We start from the raw sequence: 18,536 nt of genomic DNA on the forward strand, positions 1-18,536 counted from the left end.
CTGCTCTGGACCCATGCTGCATGTTTACTCACTCCACGGATAGTCAGAACTCCTAAGCTTATAGTCCTGGCACATAAGTGTGTTTGATTGTCAGGGTGTTCATGTGGTGATCTGGGTTTAGGCTTGTCCAACTGGTGACCGGAACTGCCCTGTACCTGTTCAAATGTCAGATGTAGCACATGGACAGAGTTGGTCCCAATTTTAACATTCTACCTGTGTTTACAGATGCAGGAGTTTGGGCACCTCTGACCAGATTATTATGTTGGCACTACATAATATAGGGTGGGAGGTGGTTCCACTACATAATACAGGGTGGGGGGTGTTTTCACTGGTGTTTCCTTTCACATTCATTCCGAATGCTTTATTGTGACCATTTCATTCATTCATTCATTCATTCATTTATATATGTGTATATATATATATATATATATATATATATATATATATATGTATATCTGTCTGTACATACACCTACATACCTATTTCCATTTCCCATACAGTTGAATGTACATCGCACATCCCTGCTGCCTTTTCCTCCCTATACCCGAAGGATATTATTCTGGCCATCACTTATGACTTCACTAGAGGTATTCAATAGTACTGTCAGCAAATGTGGCAGTTGGTTGGTGTACATATGTGTACGAACCTCTCAAACACTCAGGGACTAATTTCAACAGTGACAGGGACAAGGCAATGACAAATCAGGGACAATCAGGGACACTTCTACAATATTAGTACTATTAACTTGAAACGTGTTGACAGATTCAGAGCATATGTATTAATACTTATTTTCTGAAGTTAAAAGTGTCTATTACTCTTAATTATTGTCATTATTCATTCAAGTGTCATTCAACACCTTTCCTCCAAAGGTCACTGGATTTATGAGTGATTAAGAGGCTGGCCAGTTATTGTGCGAATGCTCTGACCATTGGTAGGGTTGCCACATTTTCATATGTCCAGGATGGGATATATTCTGGACACACCAGATTGTTAAGGCCAACACATACCCACGGTCAGCACAGGGTTTAGAACATTATTTTCCTAGATGAGAGCCTATTCCTGTAGCACTTTAGTTGCTTATTCTGTTTCTTGTACGATTTACATATTTTACATCCAGAAATAACTGTTTTAGGCAACTGTTACATGAAATATGGTACATAGTTATTTCCTACAATCACAGGAGATTTGCCATTGTATCATTCTTGGTCAGGACACATCTACCCAAACAGGGCCTGTCCCTCACAAAGTGGGACAGGAGGTACCCTGCTTACGTCAGTGCTTTAATCACCCTATTTCCAAGTGTCACTATGCGACTGTGTACAGTATATTTTCTCAATAATTCATGTGAGGAGACGTGCATCACGGGCAGGTGTTTGATCCCGAGTAGCAGGAGGCTGAGCAGACTCGTGAACTACTACTGCACATACAACTTGTGTCCAGATGTCTACAGGACTGGACATCATGTCGTGATACCAAGTTTGATGTTTACTCAGGATACTTATTCCATGAGGGATATCCAAAAATTGAACAAGCAAACGACCTTAAATTTTTTTGGACTTACGAAAATGTCATAGGATTTTACATGCAAGGGATTCATAGTTTGCAATCCTGACACTGCCTAGGGTGACACTGCCTACTACATATGAGTAGTGGTCACTATGTGTAGATATGGCAGCACCAAGCTAGTAGCCCGAGTATGGTTGGATTTGGTGGACGTTCAGGAATGGGGGTGGGTTGTGTGCTGTAAAGGGGATGATGGGTATTCAATTATGCATCCAGGTTTGTTGCAGTTGGATGGCTCAGTTCCGTCCAGACCATTCTGTGGGTATGTGCCGGTGACGTTTCTGTACATGTGTATCGCACATTTTAATATTCATATGTTTGTGTGATTGTGTTCTACAGTATGGCCTGTCAGGTTGTATTGCGGATGTGTATGTTGGTTCTTTGTGTTTCTTTCTGATTCACCCACTGCTCCCTCATACACCTCCAGTTCACCTATTGTGCATCCAACACAGTCTCGCCTTTGTGGATTATAACATTACCCACCCCCCCACACACACATATTCCACACACTCCATCCATCCCTTCTTTGGTTGATGGCCCATGGCATGGTCAAGGGAACACATTGCATACACTACATATCTCAGGTACCTGTATGGTTGTGAGGACTACCCTAGCCTTTTTCACCTTCCACATGCTGTACATCACGCACATAGGTACACGCAAATACTTATCTTTCATGACATGGTAGGTACACCCTGGTAATACCCATTCAACTTTGACACATCCTGACAAGAACGGCTTGAACCACAGATGGGTGGATTTTGGCCGAATGCTCTGACCATTGGTAGGGTTGCCACCTTTTCATATGGCCAGGATGGGATATATTCTGGACACAAATCAGATTCTACAGGACAACGCATACCCACGGTCAGTACAACGGATAATACTTTTGTTTATGCCGACATGTTAGCTTATTATTGTAGCAGTTTATATGCTCCTTCTGTTTCGTTTACTTGCTTATTCTATTTCTTGTAACATGTGGTATGTTACATATGGAAATAACTATTGTATGTGACTATTACATGCGATGTGGGACATAATTATGTCATACGGTCGCAGGATATTTTACATTTATAATGGTTTTGGTATGGACACAACTGCCCAGCTATACTGTCCCTCACAATGTGGGACAGGCGATAACCTGACCATTGGGCTAGACTTAGCTATTGGCGGTGCGCTAACATGATGCGTTTCACTTTCACTTGGTATAACTATCAACACTGCATTAGAATACGGGCACACGGTTTTAAATGTCATTTGATCGAGGGATGGAGACTCAATATTCGCTAACATGCATTTGTGTTTGCTTCTTAATTTTATGTTCGCAAGAACTGTCTTGCATGCTTTACATACGTTTCAGTATCCACGGACACTGACAGGTGTGATTACTATTGCAAGCAGACTGTAATATTCAGCATTTTAGGTTGCACGTCAACAGCCGACATTTCCACGCCTCCGTGCGGCACTTCGACATGCCCCATGCACTCGCACTCATTTCCTATGCACGTGGATGTGGCGGCAGCGCGCCTTCATTAATATGCATATGGCGCTACTGTGCCAGCTGCACGCTGCACGGTCGGTGCAAGCCTAACGCCGGCCTTGCGCTGAGCTTCATGAACCCCGTGGTTAGTTAGATTTTCTAAAAATTAAAGTATATTTCCTGTCAGGATATTAAAATCTAAGCAGAGCTATGGATTTCTGTTGCTATCAGACTGGCATCTTGGCCATGCCCCTCTACTTAACATGTTTTGAAGTTTGCTGAATTCATTCAACACATTGTTCCTGAACCACCTAATGTTGTTCTGCAACACTGTTTTAAGGGGACAGTACCTTGCAAATAAATATTTCAAAACTACCAGTCTGAGTCATGCCTAAAAGATTATTTCCCAGTCTGCTGCAAAGGGATGTCTGTCTGTCTATTTCATTTCATTTAATTTCAGTAGTTCCACAACTACAGACAAGCAGAAAAGAGATGTAAAATAAAAGCATAAAAATGTAAAAGAAGCAAATATCTGAAAAATGTCATTTTCAGATTGTACATAAAGTATCTAGCACAATGCTGCCAAAGCCAAAAAATGTGACTAAATGTTAAAATAAGTTGATCATATTTGATTGGAACAGTTTGGTAAATAGTTTATTGGCTGTATCTGTGGAGTTTGCAACATTCCTTTTAGAAAAAGGAAGGATTGCTGGGTATCTCACTTTGGAATAAAAACTCTCTTTGTGCAAGTTTTTTTTTTTTTTTTTTTTCATAAAACAGATACAACTTTTCTCTTTTCCTTATTATTCCTGTGGTAGAGCATATAGTATTAATAAAATGTATGACTTCTATATAAAATCACTCTACTTTTTGAAAATTCTCAGTATTCAAGCAGTGTCTTATGAGCTCAACTTTCTTGCATATACCTATCTGGGAATTGTTGAGTTACACATCATTCTCAGACCTTGATTTGCTGTTTTGATTATAAAATATATTTTTTTGTCTGTTCACATTCTGGAAGAGGATATTCTGTTTTAGTAACGGTTTATATCAGTACAGTTATTGTTCAGACAAACTTCTGATAATATTATGCATTCTACTTTATGATTCTAGAGCTGTTAGTGTTATGCGTCTGTCTTTTACTATTTCATTATTATTAATATGACATAATATGCTCAGATTTAAGTAACTGAGTATTTTAATCAATAAACAATTACTGTAGCATGCATATGCGCATAAATGCTTTTATTCTTTAACTTCATGATACTGGGCATGTTTCATTAATTTTCATGCTCCTGACTCTTTGGATTGCACATTTTTTTCCTAAAAGTAACTATTTCCTTTTATTTTTTTCCTGCATGGTTGCCAAATTTATCATCACAGAATGCAGCAATGCAACTGTTAAAAGCAGTAGTTTATCACAGTAAATGTATTACACTCCTTTTCAAAAATTTAAATTGGAAAATAACCATAGATATAACTCAATGAAAGTTAACAGACTTTTAAAATAATAAATTTGTAGTAGAGGATTCAAGCTAATCAAACTGCTTCCTAACTCTTGGTGGACATATTGAGACTTCATCACAAGAAGCTAATGTATAGCTAAAGAACTCTTGTGAGTTAGTTTCTAATGTTTCTTGCTTTCAGGGATTATGTCTTGAAATTACACTTAAATCCACAAGTAGGAATAACTGAGTCACCATTAACTCAGTCTTAATGTAGCTATGTTCTATTTGCTGAATTTGGAAAACACACACACACACACACACATATATATATATATATATATATATATATATATATATATATATATATATATATATTAGGACATTGTGTATTTCATGAACATTAGAATACAACAGTAAACTTGATTTTTAAGGCACCAAAAGGCATATGGTTTTCTGGGAAATGTTTAATGTCTTTGTGCTATACTGAAGATTATGATAAGGTCTCTGATAATAAACAAACCACTATGCCTTCAAGACATGGATGCAAAGAATTTCATATTAATAGTGGAGGAAGGGTCTATATTATTTCACTGAAAGGCCACATCATCAAATGGCATTTCATCAGAAATGCTATTCATCGAACCACCCCATGTATGAGGCTGCACCCCCCACACGCCCGCTAATTGCATATACCAACTCCAAGATCACACTACAGTGGGGAAAGGGCACACTTCCTGATCCCTACTCGGTCTATACTATATGTTTGAAGTGTGAAAACTTTGAATGTTAAATAATCGAATTTAAATGTTCGAAGTTTCAAACATCGAACATATAATAAAAACAAAAACAAAAACAAACAGAATTTACCTGACTAGTGTAGGCAGGGGGGCAAGTCCTCTGCACCCCCCATACCTGCTCTTTAAATATACCAACTCCGAGACCGCACTATAGTGCAGTAAAGGGAAGATTTCCCTTATTGCACTGTAGTGTGGTCTCAGAGTTGGTACATTTAAAGAGCGGAGGGTGTGTAGGGTGCAGCCCTCCATGTGGGGGGTTGGATCCCCTGCCTACAGCCATTAATTTTGGGGGGGTTTTTTTACATATGTTTGAAGTTTTATAACTTCGAACAGTTAAATTTGATAACTTAGTGTTCGAAGTTATAAAACTTTGAACATATGATATAGACCCTCCCTACCATAATGCAATCTCCGTCAGAATAATTAGCCGAATGACATTTCCAGTGAAATGCCATTTAACAATGTGGCTGTTCAATGAAATAATAGAGACCTGAAGAGGAAAGCAAAGCTGAAGGGGTAAATCTTGGCATCCACATTGAGACTATGTAGCAATTGAGATATTATGAATGGAGATCCCAATCATAATTTCTGCAATGAATAGAGGTTTATCTGCATCATGTACTACCAGTTACAAGAAAGTGTACAGCTTTAAAAAGCATAAATTATTTAACATTGCCACACAGTCAGTGAGCAAAAGGGAAGTGTCTCCCTGAGGAATGAATGGCTTTAAAAGCTGATAAATGCTTTGCTCTGTAATACTTTTATTTATTTGTTTAATTTTCAAAGTGTCTAATAGTTTTTAAAGTAGGCTTAATTTCTTGATGCTGTTTTGTGGTGGCCTGCACTGGCCACTGCTATGCTGTAATGCAAAACTAGATCTTAACAACACTAACAGGAGTGAAACAAAATAGTTTAGCCACCCTTCCAATGTCAAAGAGATGCTTAACAAAGGTATCTATTTCCCAAAATAGTAACATAATCATGGTGCAATTCTCTATCAAAGGACACACTCACCTCCACAGTTGTTAATACATATAATACTAGAATGTTCTAATATATATTTTTTACACATTTTACTCATCAAAATTACTTATGTTTCCCATTGATCAATAGCTCTATAATCTCTCATTTTGACAAAAATAAAGGCTTATTAGGAGCAAGATTTACCCACTAAACATCCATCAGTTTTGCAGGTTGACAGTGTCTTATGCCTTATTTAATTTACAGAAGCACTCATGATTAACTTCAATAACAATCAGAAGAAGGACCCTTCCTCGTTGCAGAGTTTTCTACCAACCTAGAGTTTAGGAAGTATATGCTCAATTTCTTCATTCATAGCTGAATATCTGGCCATTGTCTTTCATCCAAAGTGCTACCATTTGGCATATCGTACCTCCACTATCACATTTGTCCTAGTGGGCTACCACAGTACCCACCAGGTTTGACTTTTTTAATTTTTGAATTGCCAAGCCCAGGGTTTCACATTCTAGGTGACTATTTGATGTTTATATATATATCTACATAAATACAGACACACACACACACACACACACACACACACACACACACACACACACACACACACACAAAATGTTGACCCATCTTCGGAAAGTAATATAAATATTATATGTATATATATATATATATATATATATATATATATATATATATATATATATATATATATATATATATATAAAATATATATATACATAGATATATAATCTATATGTGTATATATATATATATATATATATATATATGTATGTGTGTGTGTATATATATATATATATATATATATATATATAGATATATATATATATATATATATATATATATATATATATATATATATATATATATATATATATATATATATATATAATTTTGCACTCTACTTGCTTATTATAATGTACGTATAGCATTTTTCTGTACAACTAATCAAACAAACTACTTTATTAATCATTACATTTCTGTTGTGTTTTTGTTTGTGAAATATATATATATATACACACACACTCAGGCTGAGCATGAAATTTGTTAGTATTGATATTAATCAGAGTACCATCCAGGTAAACAAATGTATGTCCAGCCAGAAGAAAACTGGCACATTTTTAAGATTACAGAAAATCCTGATTTTCTGATCAGCACTTCTTTCCAGCAATGTTACTTACCACATGCATCCTATTTATTAACTTATTTAATGATTTCCTTGTTTCCTTTTAAAGTTTTCTGCTTTTGTGTTTTTAACATGTATACTGCTTCTTTGACTAATAAAAGTAAGCCTTAAATATGCACCATTTTAAAACCAAGTTTTATTTTTAAATGATACTACATTTGAAGGTGCACTGTGTTTTTCTTTCTAAACTCATATAAAAGAATGAAAACAGATAATTTAATTTGAAATAGAGGAAAGGACATTACAGTCTGTACAGCAACAGCCACAAAATCTATATATTTCCATCCATGTAGCCTTACCACATGTACAGTAACACATTCAGAGGAACATCATTTTTACACTACACTTTTCTTAGATAAATGTAAAACACATTTTACTTATATAACGGATCCCAGAGAAAGCTAGCCTTTTGTAAAGGACAGTTTGTCCAATAACTACCTGCCAAATCTGGATATAAAAAAAATGTGACCACATGGAAAAAAAACATCTCTGTAATCATTGCTGTATTAGGAGAATAATATTTTGAGCATATGGCTGAAAAAAGAAAAAGGTTTATTTATATCCTACTAATCCCAGACTTGGTTTATACTGTCAGCTCACACAGTGCGTCCCTGCTGCACTATTGCTGGCTATCAGCAGAATTCTTCTAGTACCGTACGTGGACCTCTTGAAGGTCATTTACTTCAGACTGGTTACTTGCTGAAATCATATCATATTCACTTGCACAGCAGTGCCACTTTTATTTGACATCCAGAAACAGTCAGTGCTGCTCTTCTGCATGCTGTGATAAGAATGTTCACTTGGTAGAAAACTTAATACTTTTACAAGCAAAATATTTGAGTAATTCTAGTTTAATGGCCTGCAGTGGAATATGAGAAAAGAAATGAATGTCTGAAGTGAAAACGTGAGCAGGAAAGAAACTTTCTTCAATGGTGGCTTATGTAAGAGAATTAAATTACTTTGGCCTACACTGAAAAGATAATGTAGGGAATCTACAGAAACAGGAGGTTTTATGAGCACACATAAGTTTACAATGCAGAAAACTGTCTGCATAATGTCATGTCACACTGTAATAGTTAATTAAGATGGGTTGAGAAAGCTAACAGTAGATCCGTATAAGCCCCCTAAAAATGCATTTCATTTCACAGACCTCCAAACAAAGTTGTGTTTTTAAAGAGCATACTGCTTATTTCTGTTATAAAATTTCACAAACTTCCACTTAAATAAAGAGTAAACAATGTTACAGTAAAATAGGTCACTTTGCTGCAAATTACCCTGTTCTGCCCTTTAACAAATAAATTGGGTTGAACTCCCACATCACCTCCACTATAGTCAGCTACTGCCAGCTCATACTTGAAAATACTACCCTGATAAGTATCCTGCACTAAAAGGCATGCCTCAACACTACCCCCCCATGAAAGCTCTACGGTCTAATGATGAACCCCTCCTCTATGTCACTAAAGTCATAAATGCATTAGGAGCCTCCTTATACTCACACTCTATAGCAACCCTCTGGAATGCTCTCCCACACACTCTCAGGCTTCTTGAAATCCAACAGGCATTCAAAACACATCTAAGAGAGCACTAGTGAACATCCTGGCTCTGTAAAGATAACGTTAACATCATCTCGGATTCCTTTTACCTCTTCTACTATACCTCTGCTCTCCTCTACTCTATTACCGACCATCGCTCTGTCTTCACCCACCCAACTTCTGCCTATGCTTCTCTTAACCATTTTACTACTCATTTCATTTATCTCTCAACATTAAATCAACATTTTGTGATCCACCCTTTGTGAATAACTCAGTGTTCTGGATTGTGACAATTATCCTACTGTATAGTTATTTATTTAACTATATCTGTATAAAGAGCAAGTAGTATAAGAAGCCTTACTACTATCTGATCTAGTTTGACATTATAAAATGTATTTTAATTATATTCTGGCTGATACATTTGACATTATATATCTTTAAAGGTTTTAATTTTACTGCATGTACTGGAGCTTTTCTCCATGAACCTCCGGTCAACAAATGTAAAATAAAGAAATAATACATAGTAACTGTATCTTTTTTTGTCTTAAGTAATCCATCTCTCTTCAGAAGCACACACACGCACACACACACACACACACACACACACACACACACACACACACACACACACACACACACCTTGAAAAAAGCAGAGTATAATGCATTCACTCGTCACAGAGATAAAAATCATGCATTCATGTCCATTAAGCAACGAGCATCTTTCATCAAACTTTCCTGATATAATCAAATATTTACCCATTCGAGTCTTCCAGTCACCAGATGTTATTACTGTTTAAAAAAAAATCAGTGGCTATGCATGCCCATCAATCCATCCATCCATCCATCCATCCATCCATCCATCCATCCATCCATCCATCCATCCATCCACAACCCCTTTTTCTCATTTTTGCACATGGGGTCAGGGTGACACTTCAACATCTATGATTCTTATTTCTTGCATTAAGTCCAGATAACTTTATAAAGCCTTTTTTGCTTATATAAAGGACTTTCAAATAAATAAGAATGCCTAAAGCTGCAGTTACTAAAACTGTAGACACTTGGTTGGGAGATAAACTGATATACATCAAGAAAAAAATAAAGAATCATACCTTTTTCTGTATTTCTATTTCTTAGCTGAATTCCTACTGAAAGAAAAATAATACAAAAGAAATTTCAAAAGTCAGAACATGTTGTCACTTAGAACAACTGGTAAAATGGAATTTGTTTTGGTGGAGGATGTGATTTTTTTTAAATAATCACTTTTGTGTCCCCCACTGCCTGCAAACTATCAGCCCACTAGGATCTTTTGTCCCATTTGTTCACAATGAGAGAAGGGCAGTTTTCTAAGACCAAAAATTCAGGCAGCATTCAGATGCTTTTCTATTTTAAGTTCTACCATAACCCCTTGATGGCTGCTGTGGATGCGGACATCTCTGCAACGACAAATTCTCCCTTTCATGTGAGTGTTCCAGTCCATGTGTTTATGAAGGCTATAGTCACAAATTTAATAAGCCAAGCCCGCACTTCTGGTTATATCTATATCACCTGCAAGCCTCTGCTTATATTTGGCAAAACAGCCATTGAATCACCAGTCAAATTTCACACCAAACTCCAAGGATATTTTTCAAGTTATATCAGCTACATAAATTATTACAGATAAAATAAGCAATCGTTTGACATCGTTAGAGAGAAAACTTCAAATAATAAGCTACTTAATGAATCTTTACACTTAATTTTTTTTCTTATTTTCTGCATTAGGTATTAAATTCTTGCCAGGGACTGTGTAGTGTTCTTGTCCCAAATGGTGCCTACTTTTTTTTTTTATACTCTGATTCAATCCTCCTTTTATAATCTGGACCAAAAACTCTTGCACCTATATCATTGATCTAGTATGCATATCAAGTCTTCTATATTGCTGTTATCATATGAGTATTGTTTCCTTGAAGGGTCCTTCATTTTCCTTGAATAACGCATACTGCTATAAAATACCTCAATTTTGTGTTTAACATAAGCTTTATAAAGCACCTGTATTAAATCATCACATTTTAATTTGTACAAGAGTATATATACATTAATAAAAGAGAAAACAAACCATAATAACAGTTTCCATTGTTGCTGTTATGTGATATACATATATATTTTCTTTTTAACACCCTCCATTTACTCCATTGTTTCATAAATTGCTTGATTCCTGCTTCCCCTTTAAACCCACTCCTCCTCTTTCTCTTCTTCATATAGTGTTCCACAGGCTACCCCCCGGATTCATGAAGCTCGGTGCAAGGCCGGCGTAAGGCTTGCGCTGGCCGTGCAGCGTAGATGTGGAGTAGTCGCACCATATGCATATTAATGAAGGCACGCAGCCACCACAGCCACGTGCATAGGAAACGTGCGGGAGTGCAAGGGGCATATCAAAGTTGCGCAGGGAGGCGTGTCAATGTCGGCTTCCGAGGAGCAACCTAAACTGCTGAATATTATATCGCACCAGCAATAGTAATCGTACCTATCAGTGTCCGTGGAGACTGAAATGTATGCAAAGCAGAGTCCCTGCGAACAGAAAATGAAGACTCAAACACAAATGCACGGTAGGGAATAACGGGTCCTTACCCATGAACAAATGACAGGAAAACCGTGTGCCTGTAGTCCAACGTAGTGTAGATAGCTATACCATGTGGAAGTGAAATGTATCAGATGTTAGCGCTCCGCCAGTAGGTACGTCCAGTCCAATGGAGAGGGTCACCAGCCGACCCATAATTTGAGGGAGGGAACATAGCTGTGCAGATGTGTCCATAACAAAATACACAAGGAGAAATATAGATATAGGTAGTGACCATATGTCTGAATCATATCCCACAAGCCATGTAATAGTCACATACAAAAGGTATGTCCATATTTCACATACCAAATGTGATAGGAAATAGCATACGCATGTAAACGAAACAGAAGGAGCATATAAACAAGCCATAACAACACGGACACATGTAGGCCGAAAGGAACAGTATGATCCGTACCATCGACCAAGATTACCACCTGTCCCACTTTGCAAGCGACAGCCCCTCTGTGGGCAGATGTGTCCTGACACAAACATGTAAAACTGGCAAATGACCAGAGAATATAGGACATAATTCCTCCATAGACGTCATGCAATAGTTGCATTAAACATAATTCACTGGACGTATAATACAGAAATGTCATAACAAACAGAATAACATACCGAAATGCTACAAGAATAAGCTTAGATATAGGCAAGTATTGTAAGTTCTATCTGCCGAACTGACTGTGGGTATGTGTCGGCCTGTAAAATATGCTGTGTTCACCGCAACTGTCACAGTAGGGTTGCCACCCTTACAAATGGCCAAAGTGGGACATGTTTGGTACAGACATCAGACTGTACAGGCCGACACATACCCACGGCCAGTGCAAAGGACAGAACATAACTGTTTTGAATACAGAAAAGCGTATTCCTGTAGCATTTTAGTTGCTTAGTCTGTTTCTCATAACAGTCAGGTATTTTAGATACAGAATTAACTGTTTAATGCAACTATCAAATAAAATATAAGAAATATGTGTGTCCTAAACTCCCAGGACATTTGCCATGTTGACAATTACATGTCAGGACACAACTGCTCAAAGAGGGACTGTCCCTCGCAAAGTGGGACAGGTGGTAACCCTATGTCACACTGTGGACAACTGAAAAGGTGGAAACACAACCGTTGATTGTGGGGAGGCAATATCCACAACAGTCGGACATGTGTAGGGAATAACTTGGACATAGGAAAAGGTGCCATCCTACCAATGAGTAGAACAGGCTGGCAAAATCCAGAAGGCAGCTGCATAATCCGAACGTGTATGTGACACAGTCGAACGGGTAGTACCCGGATACATCAACCAAGTAATGAAAGTGAAGTAAGGGCGTGTACCTATGTGCGTGAGGTATAGCATGTGGACAGCAAACATGGCAGGGTAGTCCACACAACCATAAAGGTACCTGACACATGTAGGTTAGTCAATGTGTAACTCTGGCCGTGTCATGGGCCAACAACGAAAGTAGTGCTCTATGGGGTGTGAGTAATTCGCGTGTGAGGGGTGTGTGTTTAATGGTAAATTCCTCAAAGGTGATACTTGTGTCGTATGCAGAAAAGGTGAACCGGAGGTGTATGAGGAGGCAGCGGGTGAAGTGGAAAGAAACACAACCTCATGTAGAAACAGCTGCAAGACAAGCAGACAGGCCATAGTGTAGAACACAATCCCACAAACATATGAATATGGAAATATGCGAGACAAATGTATACATACGGCACCATCACATACCCACAGATGGGCCCTGATGGAACTGGCCATAACAAATGCAACACACCTGGATGCATAATAGCCTACCCAGCATACCCTCCACAACACACAACCTGCCACCATACCAGAACGTCCACCAAATCCAGCCGTACTTGGTCCACTGGTTTGTTGCAGAAACAGCTACACACAGTGACCCCTACGCATATGTAGTAGGTATTGTCACCCTAGGCAGTGTCAGGATTGAAAACCATGTATCCCCTGCAGGTAAAACCCCCTGCATGTTTTCGAGAAGCCACAAAAATCTTCGGTATCTAACTTGTTTTCGTCTTGACCAATTTTTGGGATATCCCTCACGGGATGACCAACTTGTGTAAATAGTAGAATGGGTATAATGACATGATGTCCAATCCAGTAGATATCTGGACACAAGTCAGAACGTGCAGTGGAGGTCCATGACACTGTCCAGCCCTAAGTGGGCATGCATAACCTACCACCCAGGATAAAATACCTTCCCGTGATGCACGTGTCCAGACATGAATAGGAGGGAGAATATAATGCACACATTTGCAAAGTGGAAAATGGCATGTGGGCGAGGAAGACACTACGCAAACAGGTCAACCCTGATCAAGTGTGAGGGACACTGACTGTGTGCAGTCATGACTGACCATACCTGTCAACCTGTGTGAGCAAGATATCTGGACAGAGCCATGAATATAAGTGAGACAAAGGTCCAAACTCAGGGACAATCTGTAAACATATCTCTTAGAAACATAGAATTTGATAGAATAACAGTTTGCACGTTGGCATTAATGTCTGGAGTATGAAGTCTGAAACCCAACTGTCTGTCAGCACGTTCTGACTGCAGTCTTTAATGCTGAGCTACTGCTTTGCCAGACCACAACAGCGTATTGCAGAGGTCTGTGCCATACTACTCAACTGTCCGGATATTCGCAGAATGACTAGGGTTGCCACCTGTCCCAATTTTGCGAGTAACAATCCCTCTGTAGGCAGTTGTGTCCTGTGAAAAAAATCAAGACATAGCAAATGTCCTGAGAGTTTATTTCCTAATTTACTTTAATAGTCACATAAAATTGTTATTTTATATATGAATCCTCAATATGTTATGTGAAGTAGCATAAGCAATTCAAATGTTACTAGAATAAGCTATTATATGTACAAAAAAGGTTAACTTTCAGTACTATGCATGGCTGTAGGTATGTTTTGTCCTGGAAAATCTTACATCTCTACAGAACATGTCCCACTTTGGGCAGTCGAAAAGATGGCAACCCTAACAATGACCACAGGTTCTCCCCATAGTGTTGGTGTGTGCCTCCGACAATCTGCGCCAATGTGGTAAATAGCTGAGGATTGATGTCAGTAAATAATGAGAAATATCCTGAGTATAAGACTCCACAACCTGCAGAAAAGTCATGCTAATGCAAGACCTAGCATTCTATCAATGTTGTAAGCTTGTAAGAGCAATCGTTAAAATGTGTCCCTAATTGTCCCCCCATCATGTAGGTTTTGTGCAGGTTTGGTGCTCTAAGAGGTATGGTCCATACATATTTACAGAAACAGCCCTTCACACTTGTGTAATGTCCAACCGCATACCTGTAGTCACTTCATATCCAAAAATAACAATCCTCATATGACTGTATACAGGAAATAAGCCAAATGTGAATGGGAACACCCCTCACCGGGGAGTATGGACTGTAACAAACCCACCCATAATATGTAATGCCAACAGAATTAGCTGCTGACAGGTGCCCAAACACCTGTGTCTATAAACACAGGTAAAACTTGAAAATAGGAAGATAAGCCCTGTCCATATGCTTCGTCTGACATTTGACCTCGGCCAGGGAAGTTCCATTCACCAGGTGGACAAGCCTAAACCCAGATCACTACATGAACACCCTAACAATCAAAGACCTGTATGTAGCTGGACTATATGCCTTGGTGTTCTGCATACCCTCGGAGTGATTAACAATGCAGCCAGAGTCCACAGCAGTAGGCAATAGGGAATGTGTAATATGTAGCACCGGCTTTTTCCCAGCAGGAGAATGGATGCCTGTGTTGTAGGTGAAGCGATGAGGCGTATATTGATGTAGCTACGTACTATGGGTATGCATATCAATGAGGGAGAACACAAATAGAATAGTGGTTCCGGTATCCAGCCAACGTGAATGCAGTCCCCGTTGACCTATGACCACTGCACATATAACTTGAAAGTGTAATTAAAGCGTTCATGCAGTACACACATTTAAATATGTAAAGGTGAACGTGTGTTTCGCAGTAGTCCGTAAACTGGAATACAGATATGTAACTGTTACGGTCAGAATTATGAAAGTTCACGGAAGCACAATTATCTATGAAACATATGTAACCCACAATAAGGATATGCAAGTGCGCCTGCGCATGTGTAATCCGCTCACAGAAGAGAAAATGAATGGTGTTTTACACACGTTCCATGTACATGACTCATACCTGTTAAACCCGTAAAGTATGAAACCAGACAAAGCCATGACAACAACTGGTACAAATAGGGACAATCCCCAGATATTGCCCTAACAAACATAGAAAGTGGATAGAATAACAGGCGTGTCACTAGCATGGATTCTCTGAAGGGTATGAAGTCATAACCTGAAATGTTTGTCATTATTTACCAACGTCAGTCTTTAATGATATGCTACTAACTTGCCAGATAGACACAAGGTTATGAAAAATGGACCACAAATAGGGACAATCCCCAGATATTGCCTAACAAACAGAGAAAGTGGATAGAATAACAGTTGTGTCACTAGCATGGATTCTCTGAAGGGTATGAAGTCGTAACCTGAAATGTTTGTCATTATTTACCAACGTCAGTCTTTAATGATATGCCACTAACTTGCCAGATAGACACAAGGTTATGAAAAATGGAGCAAAGATAAGAGGCAAACAGCTGTACATGCAGCGGAAATCTTTACAGTTGAAAGGTATGATATGGAAATATATATACACATATATCCACAGACATAATCCAAAGCAAATTACGAGATGAGGAATGTACAGACATATGTATATATGTACAGATAGATATATCTATACACACATGATACATGAATAGATATATACACAACAAACATATGTCCCTGTACATATAACACATGTACATAAATAGGTCACGGTATAGCTAATATGGATAGACAGACAGACATGCATGAAAGGAGAATACACCGATGATTTCCAAACCATTTCGAGGAAAGTACCAGTGTGACAGGGCCTGCAAGATCTATACATTAAACATGAATATAGGTGCCCTTTGCAGGACTCCAAAAATTGATCCGTATGAAGTGCGAACCATCATAGATGCTAAAGACGTCACAGCTGCAACTACGATATAGCTGTACATGCAACGGAAGCAGGTGCAAGGGTAATCACACATGGGTTGATTGAATGTATGACGTACGAGCTGATATCCGCAGAGTGGGAAGAGCTCGGAAGTGTCCTCACACTTTATTATCGCTCACATAAAACATGTCTAATGGGTACTGTGGATGTGTGTCAGGTATGGGAATCATGGGTATGCAGAATTGGGCCAAGGTGCTGATTGGCACAGATCTATTAGGTACGCCCCCTGGGAGTGATTAATATACCTATGTGGGTATAGCACACACCTATATTCACCAAAAAGGTGCAACCCACCCACTGGATATTGTGTAAACCATTGGGGAAAGACGTAGGGACCTATATCAGTGTCATGTAGGCGATTATCATGGATGGACATGCATACGACCAAGATGGTAACCATACCTGCCAGAATGTCAGAATAAGACAGCTGGACTAAGGCATAGTACACGACAGATAAATAGGGACTATATTAAATATACCTCAGACAAAGTCAGACCATTGATAGAATAATTGCATAGTCAGGAATACGAATGTTATGAGAATTAGTAATCATGAAATAGAAATGTCAGCTATGATTACCTAACCGCACAGTCCATCATGGCTTGCCAGCAATCTATCAGAAAGGCACATTATCATGACAAATGTAACAGACTCATAGATCAAACCCCAGGGCATATGCCCATAATGTGCTCAGGTGAGAGGTATGAAGGTAACCCGTCCTAATGAAATGTACAGAACTAGTGATACTAGGTGGACAGGTGAGAAGAAAGACGTCAGGACAAATGACAAAACATGTACAACTCATAAGCATGTTTGTCCACAAATGTGAATTACAACGTATGGCCTGTGAAAGTCAATGTGGAAGGTTAATAGACTCAAACGACATGTGTCCCTCAGGGTGTCATGCAGTGTCACTGATGCAGTGTCCAGTCCACCATACTCGTACGTGAGCTCTGCCACTGACGGAAAGTGCAAATACCGGCCTACACATAAGGTACATGATGGAATAAGTACTGTGGATAAGCACCGGTTGGCCTGTGTGAGGAATATAACCCAGTGGGTGGGTGTGTTCAGCAATAGGAATGTAATGGTAACTGGCCTGTGATGGCACCATGTATTGTGTGTATTGGTGTAACTGTACGAATGTGCAGATGTATGCCTCATATGTGTGGTGTGTTCCTCTCACAATCTGTACCTGCATACCTCTCAACTGTACAGATTTTTGCAGAATGTCCAGATTTTTGCCTCATATATTTGGTACATTTTTCATAAAATTGTGTTTTTCTGGCAAATTAGTGCGAATCATTAAAGACTGAAGTTAGAAAATAATGAGAGACATTTGAGTTTCAGACTTTATACCCCTCAGAAAAGTCACGCTAATGCAAAACCTGTTATTCTATCCACCTTTTAAGTTTGTAAGAGCAATATTTAAAAACTGGCCCTACTTTTGGGCCTTTGCCCCACTTTTACTTATGACTTTGTCCAGATTTCCTGCTGTCGAAGGTTGAGAGGTATATGTACCTGTCTGCCAAATACCTGAGAACTGATGTCATTAAATAATGATAAACATATGTGTTTAAGACCCCAAATCCCTCAGAAAGGGCATACTAATGCAAAACCTATAATACTGCCAACTATCTACGTTTGTAAGAGCAATATGTAGAATCTGCCCCTATCTGTCCCCCCATCATGTTAGGCTTTGTACAGATGTTTTGCACTAGGAGGTTGATAGGTATGATCAGAAACAGATACATGTCTGAGGAAACAGCATTATCGACCGCAAGATAACGCAGAAGGTATGAAAAGTGCTGCAGTAGGAAGTTCATCTGCAGGTATGTGCTGACATGTCAAATGACACAG

The sequence above is a fragment of the Protopterus annectens genome, chromosome 4.part1, assembly GCF_019279795.1.
Source record: "Protopterus annectens isolate FY-2018-M chromosome 4.part1, PAN1.0, whole genome shotgun sequence".
NCBI classification, from domain to species: domain Eukaryota; kingdom Metazoa; phylum Chordata; order Ceratodontiformes; family Protopteridae; genus Protopterus; species Protopterus annectens.